General features: G+C 32.5%; 1 long non-coding RNA gene across 2 annotated transcripts; it reads left to right on the top strand.

Moving 5' to 3' along the window:
* The first annotated feature begins 1,744 nt into the window (after nucleotides 1-1,744).
* LOC139897610 (uncharacterized) lies at nucleotides 1,745-5,629 on the top strand. Of its 2 annotated transcripts, XR_011776698.1 has the most exons (4): nucleotides 1,745-1,903; nucleotides 2,453-2,503; nucleotides 2,596-2,923; nucleotides 5,374-5,629. It is a non-coding gene; the product is annotated as an uncharacterized lncRNA (long non-coding RNA). The 2 variants fall into 2 exon arrangements; XR_011776697.1 differs by having other exon boundaries at nucleotides 1,745-2,503.
* Nucleotides 5,630-10,504: the final 4,875 nt, after the last annotated feature.

Below are 10,504 nucleotides of genomic sequence, written 5' to 3'. Positions count from 1 at the left end.
CTAGTTTTTCGTCATTCCTTTTGCGTGCGGATGTAGCTAAGTGTCTGACTCTATTGGTCATAGTTTCCTGCTGTTGCGGCCGGTGCTCGTTTGCGCGCGCGTGAAGCAACCCAACAAACAAGGAATAAGCTAATTATAACCTATATTATGGTAAGTTATGGCATTTGATCATGATCCGTTACAAAGTTAACATGTGATTTTAGTATATATCTCCATAATTAATTAATTTATAATTAATTTAATAATATATATAATATAGATATAATATATAGATACAAACATAATAAAATAACTTTCAACCACAATTCACAAAAAACTTTTGATTTATATGTATGTATGTATGTATGTATATATATATATATATATATATATATATATATATATATATATATATATATATATATATATATATATATATATATATATATATAAAGAAAATATGAAACTGGTGGACCCTAGTGAAATTTAACACCAAAATCTGACACCAGGGTTAACGAGCGTCCGAATCTAAACTTGACTAGTTACCGTCATATTGCACTTTTTAGCCAAAAAATACATCATTTGCGAGTAATGTCACACGCAGGCTTAATGGTAGTCTTATACAAAATAAAAGTGGGTAGTTTTACGTGGATGCTAATTATCCAATTAAAACCCAGTCGTTAGACGTGGTGGCCTTGTAGGATGCCAACTAATTGTGTAAAATAAATTATGTAAAATAATTGTGTGGAAGTATCATTTCTTAATAAAGATTAAAGAGTGAGCTTACAATCCCTCAAATTTAATGAGTTTCTTTGATATATACTAGGTTAGAAGCCCTTTGGTCAAATTGCATTATTAAATCGGTAGCTCAAGCTCAAATTTTATTAAATTCTTTTTTTATTTTTATTTTTTTGCTTTTTTTTTTGAAAAACAAAAATTTCATTAATTTAAATCTGCACAGAGTAGAGTTTATCGGGCCAGGCCCAAAATTTGATACCTATGCTATAAACTATATATTCACAGCCAGATTTCAAGTGCAGCTCTATACAATTATGTTAGGCTACACGATGCGGTCAGGGTGAAAATACATCAAATTTTAAATACCAAATGGTACAATATAATATTTTATAGAATAAACTTTTCCGTATACGTATTTTAGGTATTTAACTTATGATAGTGCTTAAATATTTAATAACTGTATTGACATACGGAGTAGTATTTAATAAGAAAACGGATTGGTGTTTGCAAAAAAGTTGGCTATTTTCCTGAAAATTAGTTTTGATAAACCGATGTATTTATAAACTCTGATGGTTTTTTTGTTCGAAGTGGTTATCGTTGTTCATTGACCTTATTAATAATAATAAAATTTTGGGATAATAAAACTTTAGTTCTTGATTTATAACATCATATCATATCATATCATATCATATCATATATATATATATATATATATATATATATATATATATATATATATATATATATATATACTTATATACTATACATTAAAAGAGAGTCTTTATTAACTAATAAATGTTTGAAAAACTCCCTTCAACACCCTTAGCTAATAAATCAATTTTATAAAATAATGGTCCAAAATAATTCCCTATTTCTATTAGCTAATAAATCAATTTTAATTTTTTAGATACCTAAAATGCCCTTTAATTATAAAATACACGGAAGAAAATTTACTAATTAAATATACGGAAGAAAATTAACAAAGCAGGGGTTCTGAATGTGACATTCATTCACGACACTGAAAAAACAATACCCTAACTTCTTCCCCTAAATCATCATCTCCACTTATCAAAATCATCGTCATCATTGAAAAGCGATGATGAGAACTCGAATTGAAAGCCTAAAGTACGATTTCCATGCTTTCACAGGTCCGTCTTGATTATTGTACTCGATCCTCGATACTCCAGTTACGTTTCTATAAACCTATTATTTTATGAATACTATTTTATGATTCCCTAAAAAAAGTTATATAAGTTTGAATGGAAATATTCGTAATATTTATCCGTTTCAATATTCTACTTGAATTATTATAATTGTTTTGAATTTCATGTAATTATAATGATAAATATATAATTACAGGAGAATGCCTAATATGATGCTTGCAGGTAGAATGATTAAATTAAAGAAAATTAAAGTGTAATTAGTGATCTTTATCCTTTAACTTTTTCAGAAATCCTAACAAATCATTTAATCCAAAATCAAAGAATAGTATTATTCTTCATAAATGCGTTTTGAACACATGCAAATGCAATTTGCCCACTTCAATATGCATAATTTGTACAAGTATTTTAAATATGATATTTTGAAATTACAAATGGTTACATGAGAGAAGGCTTGAAAATGTGATTGTGAGTTGGGGATAATAGCGTGTATGATTATTTTGACCCCTAACATGAGAAGCCATCGTTAGTAGAATTTTATTTTCTATTATTCTCTATGCATTTTAAATTTGCAGGCTAAATCTGACCTTCTTCAATTGAAGATTAGTGATGAGAATGCCTATAAGGTACGTATTTTTGCATATTACATTGTTGTTTACTTAACTTTATGATGTGAGTATGCTACTAATGAGGCATCAGTATGGTTTAAAATTTACAGGATAATTGAGGCATGTATGGGATTACATACAAAATGCTTTGTCCTTTTGGATTGTGACAATCCAAAATGCTTTCTGCCTACACATTCTTCACTTAATCTATGACTGAAATTCGCCAAATTTAAAGATTAGTTAATTAATTTCTTTCAATGATTTTCTTGATGTAGGTGGCAAATACACCTGTTTTGCTGCAAGTTAATGTGGTTAAGTTTCTACTAAACTGGCGCATGATTATTTAGGGACTAAAATATTTTCTATTTGACTTCCCAAAGATCAAACTTGCAAGCACGCCATCACCTCTTTGGTACAGAGGCTTGCAGCTGCAATTAGGTGTAACGACCCGGATTTTTCCGATCGTTTTATACTTATGAGATTAATATTTACATAAAATAAACCTTACCAACATGATAAGCAATCCAAACTGTTGAGACTTATGTTTTTGAAAAGAGTTTTACACAACGTTTGACCGTCCAATTTGACCGATGATATCACGAACTATATAACACACGATAATTATACGATTATGTATATGTACATATCTATACATATTTAACATGATTTAAGGATGGTTTAACATTTCATTGTGAACTAACAACAATAAGTTATAAGTATACTTTGAGACCACTAACTTAAGTTTTCAAAACGATAACTATATGTAACGTTCTTTGACATATATACTTACAATCTATAATGTGTTGGTGATCTATGTCACCAATATGATTTAAGTGTAATGGGATTAATTTGTAACCAAAATAATCTTGATAAATATCGATCAAGTTTGGGGAAGTGTGGAGTGCACACTTGTTTGAACTTATCTTGATTATGACGGGAGTTCGGGGGCAGCGCCCCCGATAAGCGGGGTTCAAGGGGTGGCAACCCCTGGCGGGGTCCAAGGGGCAGAGCCCCTGGCTGATATCACGAAATTTTTTTTGGGCTAACATTGTTTTATTAAAAATGTCTTAAAATTTTATTTTGGCCCGGTTTGACCCAAAAATAAAAGCCCAGTTTTGAGCCTCTTTTACAGTTATAAACCCGTCCATATTTGAATTCTCGTTCCGATTCCTCAAAATTTCTACAAGTATATCTAGGGTATATGTAACCGTATCATACCCAGCTTCTATACGTATTTACTATTGGTATATACCAACAATAAACTTCAATGATCAGCCACTAGACATGATGTTACATGTGGGAACCAGCCATTTAACCTCATGTGTGACTTTTGTGCAAGAAAACAAACTAAATCTCCTATATATTCATTCCATAATCATGCTATTTTGCACACACACACACATACAATTTCATTTCCAATTTTCTTTCAAGTTAATTCACTCCCTAATCTCTCTTCATTTACCTACTCAAGAACGTATCAATATAGTCATCCGATTTCAAGGAGATTACTTCCAATCTTTCAATCCCACTTCACCACTCTTTTGATTCCAAGATTTTTCTTACCTTTTCCAGTAGCTTTATCCAAGTAACTTGAGGTAGTAACCTTATTCATAACCTTATTCGATTCATATTTATATAGCTATCTTATTTTGTGTTGTAAAATTTTAACAACAAGAACATAGTTTGAGTGATTTCAAACTTGTTCGCAAACTAAATAGATCCTTCTAATTTGATTTTTAAAAACACTTCAAGACCTGTAATATATCATATTATGACAAAATCGGATTAATCATAAGACCTCATGATTGTACGCAACACGTCATTTGACAACACGGTACTTTATGTACGCAACACGTCACTTGACAACATGGTACCATGGGTCGAGATTAATTCTGATCAATACGAATACGATGGGGTCTTTATTTATTTTATTTAAGCAACTAATTGTGGACCACTAACATCGGACTGCTAACTACGGACTAAGAAAATATTAAAAGTATATATATATATATATGTAACGATTACTTGAAAAGAAAATATGTTGATATATTATATATATGGTTAGGTTTGTGATATCAATCGGAGACCAAGTCGTGTTTATTACCTTCAAGGCAAAAGTGAGTATATAGTCCCACTTTTAAACTCTAAATATTTCGGGATGAGAATACATGCATTTTATGATTTACATTATGGACACAAGTGATTAAAAATATATATTCTACGTTGAGTTGTACCACTGGCATACTTCCCTGTAACTTGGTAACTATTATTTACATGAGGTATTGTAAACGCGAATCATGTTGATAGATCTATCGGGCCTGACAACCCCAACCGGACTGGACGACCAGTATTCAACGGTTGCACAGTACTTCGTTTCGGTGACTACACTTGGTACGGTGTAGTAAGATTTCATAATAAAGGGAATATGCGACGTTGATTAAATGTTAAGTATGGTTATCAAGTGCTCAACAACTTAGAATATTTTTATTAAAACGTTTATATATGAAATCTTGTGGTCTATATTTATAAGCATGTTTATTCTCAGGTGATAACTAAAAGCTTCCGCTGCAACATGTTGAATTTAAGCAAGATCTTGAGTATGCATATTTGTGTCAAAAATAAAACTGCATATCGGAGGATTTGTAATGTAAAATATGTTGGAGGTCGTATTGTTATTATCACATGTAAAGTTTGTAAGTCTAAGATTATCGCTAAACGATAATAATTATTAAGTTGTTTAAACCTTGTATTTGTAATAAAAGCTATGGTATGTATTGTAAAAACGAATGCAGTTTTTAAAAAATGTCGCATATAGAGGTCAATACCTCGCGATGAAATCATATGTTATTGTATTCGTCCTTATGGTTAAGGTCGGGTTTTGACATTAGGCTTTTGAGAAAGATATTAAGTCAGAGACATAAAGGTGCTCGAAAATGGCAGAAACTGATTGCTTACGGACAATTCGTGAAAGGTATTCTGTTCGTGCTACATACAAGTGTCAATAGAACACCGACATCATACTGTAAAATATAAATAGACATGCTTTTATATGTAGGTATTAATTTTATTCCGGAGATTTTACATGCATTCAAGGATTACGTTAAAATTCTCATTATAGGTAATATGAGCGAATTTTATAATTAGTCAAGTGGATAATATATTACGTTAAGATTTCTTATTATATGTGTCAATATGGGTGGTTTTTTTATTTATATTTTTAAACATTTGAAATGTTATATTATTTATTTGTGTCATTGAAAGTAATTTATTACAATATATAGGGTTTTGGGTTTAGATTTAAGGTTTAGGGTTTAGGTTTAGAGTTTAGATTCTAGGGTTTAGGGTTTATATTTTAGGGCTTAGGGTTTAGAATTTTTAGGGTTTAGGTTAGGGTTCAGGGTTTAGATTTAGGGTGTAGGGTTTAGAGTTTAGGGTTTAAATTTAGCGTTTAGGGTTTAGGTTAGGGTTTAGGTTAGGGTTTGGGGTTTAAATTTTAGGGTTTAGAGTTTAGTTTTGGGGTTTAGGGTTTAAATTTTAGGGTTTAGAGTTTAGTTTTGGGGTTTTTGGTTTAGATTTAGGGTTTAGGGTTTACGTTGGGGTTTAGATTCTACGGTGTAGGGTTTTTGGTTTAGGGTTTATATTTTAGGGCTTAGGGTTTAGGGTTAGGGTTTAGAGTTTAGATTTAGAGTGTAGAGTTTAGGTTTAGGGTTTAGATTTAGGGTTTAGGTTAGAGTTTAGATTTAGGGTTTTTGGTTTAAATTTAGGGTTTATAGTTTTGGGTTTTGGGTTTAGGTTAGGGTTTAGATTTAGGGTTTAGGGTTTAGATTTTAGGGTTACCCCTTAATCTAATGGTTCAAAATGATCCTATATTTATATTAGCTAATAAATCAATTTTGATTTTTAAACTACCTAAAATGCCCCTTTAATAAATCAATTTTAGAGCCCCTGCGTTGCACGGGTGTGTAAAAACCATGCAAAAAATGTAACAGATTATATCATTCAAGTATGTAAATAGTGAAAGTAGATAAAATGTTAGAGCCCGTGCGTTGCACGGGGGGTAAAATAATCGTGCAAAGTTAATTGATTTTTTCGTACTATTATTCTTTTGAGTTAAGAGCCCATGTTGTTGAGATATTTGTTAAAAAAAAATTGAGTTTAAGAGTCCGTTGTGTTGACAAATTTATAAGTTATTTTGAGTAGTTTTAGTAAATTTGTATTTGTTATATTTTTGTGATAGGTTTCTGAACAAATTTGGTATATGTAAAAGCACATATAAGTTTAAGGGGACTAAAAAAGCATTTTTAACTATCAATAGCTCACAAAATAAATTAATAAATCTAGATGGTCTCTAAATGTATAATAACAAAATAAAAATACATAATTCAATAATACGTGTTTATAGGGAGGATATATGATATTTTCTCATTTATATAAATCATCTATCTATCTATCTATCTATCTATCTATATCTATACATCTATACATTATTATAAAGCGCGTGTCAATAATCCTATGTGTGATTTTCTCAATTAATCTGATTTAAATAATCCTACGTGTCATTTTTTTAATTAAACTGAATTAAATAATTTTGCATGTCATTTTTTGATTAAATTAAATTAAATAATTATTAATATTTTGATATTTAAATATATTATAAAATCTTAAAGATATTTACGTAATCCTTAACTTGCATAAGTTACAAGGACATATAATTACATGTTATCGTAATTAGACACGGAGTAGATATCGTGAATGGATCAAGATTAATCCTTGCGTGAATTATACCTATAGTATGGAACTTAAAGATATGCATGGATATATGAAGTGTCATGTTTGGTTTTCTTTTCACCTTTTTTGAGATGTATTAGGAATGATTTTTGAGTATATATATTCTAATCACTACAAATAAATGTTCACTTTTTGACGCTTCCATTATTTTTGACGCTAAAATATATGAATAAATTCGCATGTTTTTAACATCTATAAGTGTCACAAAGTTGGAAGCGTGAAAAAATATGGTGTCAAAAATTTTAAGTGTCAAAAAATATGGTATCAAAAATTATTAACTTTTTGACACTTTTAAGTGTTAATGAGTTTTTTTTTCTGATGCTTTTAAGTGTTAAAAACTTTGTTGAAACAACCCCAAACCGTTTAACCAAAAACGGAGTACTTTTTTTTTTTTTTTTTTGTTAGGTCCCAATATCACCCAAGTATACAAACCATTTCGAAATAGTTATCCATATACAATTTATCATAATAACACGTTAAACATTTTATCTCGACTCTTGGTTTACAATGACACCATACATCCTTACGAGAATGTATTTCACATACAAGGTTTGACTCGACACAACCAAACGATGCGACCTCGAAACATTTATACAACACCACGGTTAAGACACAATAGCCCAACCCGATACCAAGAGCATACTACCGAGGATCTACAAAATCCCCAATCCACATCCATATCCGAAAGCTACCCCATAGAGCCCAAGCGCTACTACGCAACTAGTCTATCAACTAGCTAGCTTCACAATCACAATACCTGTAAAAAGGTAAACAACGAGAGGGGTAAGCTAACGCTTAGTGAATGCAATAATTATACATATACATATATAATCTACTTACTTGCAAACACTTACACAATACCGCATACAAGCTAGCAATTCGACAGCCATGCAAACATCATGCATAAACTACTATCCACAATTCACAAGAAGCTAGCAACAACAATAGCATATAGTTCACAATTTAATATGCTAAATACAAATTCACTCAACCATGGTTAACCAATCGTACAAGGGAACGGTACTTGAAAGACCATCGGAGTTCATAACATCCATTAGTGTTACTTAAACACCGCGTAATCACTAATCCCCCGGGTGATGTCTTGAACACCGCGACTAACTCACCCCCATGACAATGTGGCGTCTTGAACACCGCGACGATTCCACATGTCAATCAAAACAATGAGTGGTGTCTTGAACACCGCGACAATTCCACTCCCATGACAATGTGATGTCTTGAACACCGCGACAATACCACATGTCAATCAAACAATGAGTAGTGTCTTGAGCACCGCGACAATGCTACTCGTTACTTAGAATGTGGTGTCTTGAACACCGTGACAATTCCACATTCATATCACACAAATAAATACATTATATACGTACACGCATAATTATTCCACTCACCTCGAGATGCATGCACAAGTCATGTATGTAAAGTCGCCACCAAACGCAACCGAGCAAGCTTTTACCTATAATATACATATAGGTATTCACACAATCAACACACATTCCCTTCAAGAGAATTTGACGCAAACACCCTTAACCAAGGGTTTATACCTACCTCCACAATCCACCCATTTAGACACCTAAGTGCAAAATACACCTTTTTATACATTTAACGACACTCGAAGGTCCAAAACTAACGAGACTAGTTCCCGCGTTCCTGAAATACCCAAATACATCAACTTTAGCCATTAAATGCATACTATCTTGTATATTGCCCAAAAACCCGTTTCATGGTTGACCAAGTTTGACTTTATTGGTTAAAATACCAATTTCAACCCGAAATCATTTCTCACGTTCACTTTCATTCAAAAATGCCATTTAACACTTAACAAAAAGTGTTTAACATCCATTTAATTCAATTTAGTGTCATTACCAAATTTGACCCAATCAAAGTCGACCCATTTTGACCTAAGTCTCAAAAACGCCCAAAATCACTAACGACTAGTGATTATATTACCAAAACACCAAATAACACCTAAAACAAGTATTTACATACTTAATTCACCAAAACTTGACTCAAAACCCATTTTGACACATAAACCCTAATTTTGACCCATTACAAAATTAGTCAACTCAAATACACCCAAAAAGGGTTCCAACGCTTCCAAAATCACTAAACTAAGTGAGTACACCCAAAACCAAAGCCTAATCATGGCCAAAACGTCAATCAACCCAAAACCCGCCATGTATCAAAAATAACTAGTTTCCATAAACCCACTTCATCATCTAAATGGGTTTTACAACTAAAAATCTAAAAACCCTAACTTGAATATTAAATCATAAAGATGAATTTCGGAATTAGAACATACCATTACTACCACGACGTAGCCGTGAACGAGGAGAACAACTTCAACTCTTGTGACCCGACCCAAAACACTCTTCTTCTTCCCCGATTTGAGCTTTCTCTCTCTAAACCCTTTACTCTCTCTCTAGGGTTTGGTGTGTGAGTGGGAGGGAAGGAGAATGAAGAGAATGAGGTTTGGATAAGATTGGGATCAGTTTTATGGCCAAAAACCCGTCCATATGTGAAATACCAACTTTGCCCTTCATTTAACTCATTAAAAGGCTGAACAGCACCAGATCGTGCCTATTATCGCGCCGCGGAGCAATTTGTCGCGCCGTGGCCCAAAGGGTGATTTTAGAACATGTTTTTCAAGCTTTCTGACCTTCAACATAGGCATTTGTCGCGCCGCGGAGCAATTTGTCGCGCCGTGACAATTGCCTGTTTCATCCGAACTTCAGCAAACTTGTTTTGGCCATAACTTTTTGACCGTAACTCCGTTTTCGATGAATCAAATATCGTTGGAAACGTAATAAGATTTCCTTTCTAATGGTAAGGTTTTGAAATGTCAACTCAAACTTTATTTGGGATCGAAAAGGTACGTACACATCATGTAACTCAAACAACGTCCAGTTTTCTTCGACATTCGAACAAGCAACACGTGTACGCTTGGTACACTTCATGCACTCATCGTACAATCATCTTTATACTATTATACAACCAAGTATGAACATTCTAAAGATCAATCAAGTACCTCAGACATGTATGAAGAAAAACGGGATGTTACAACTCTCCCCCACTTAAATTCAATCACGTCCTCGTGATCCTAGTCACTTAACTAATCCGAACCTACACTCTATAGTCCTCCGACACACATCCAAACTCGATGTCTGCAACAATTCCATTAACAATTTCCATTAATCCGAAGTTTTCACCACACGC

The sequence above is a fragment of the Rutidosis leptorrhynchoides genome, chromosome 3 (genome assembly GCF_046630445.1).
Source record: "Rutidosis leptorrhynchoides isolate AG116_Rl617_1_P2 chromosome 3, CSIRO_AGI_Rlap_v1, whole genome shotgun sequence".
Taxonomy (NCBI): Eukaryota; Viridiplantae; Streptophyta; class Magnoliopsida; order Asterales; family Asteraceae; genus Rutidosis; species Rutidosis leptorrhynchoides.
Note: the sequence above shows the minus strand (reverse complement) of the source record. Positions and strands in the feature narration are given on the sequence as shown.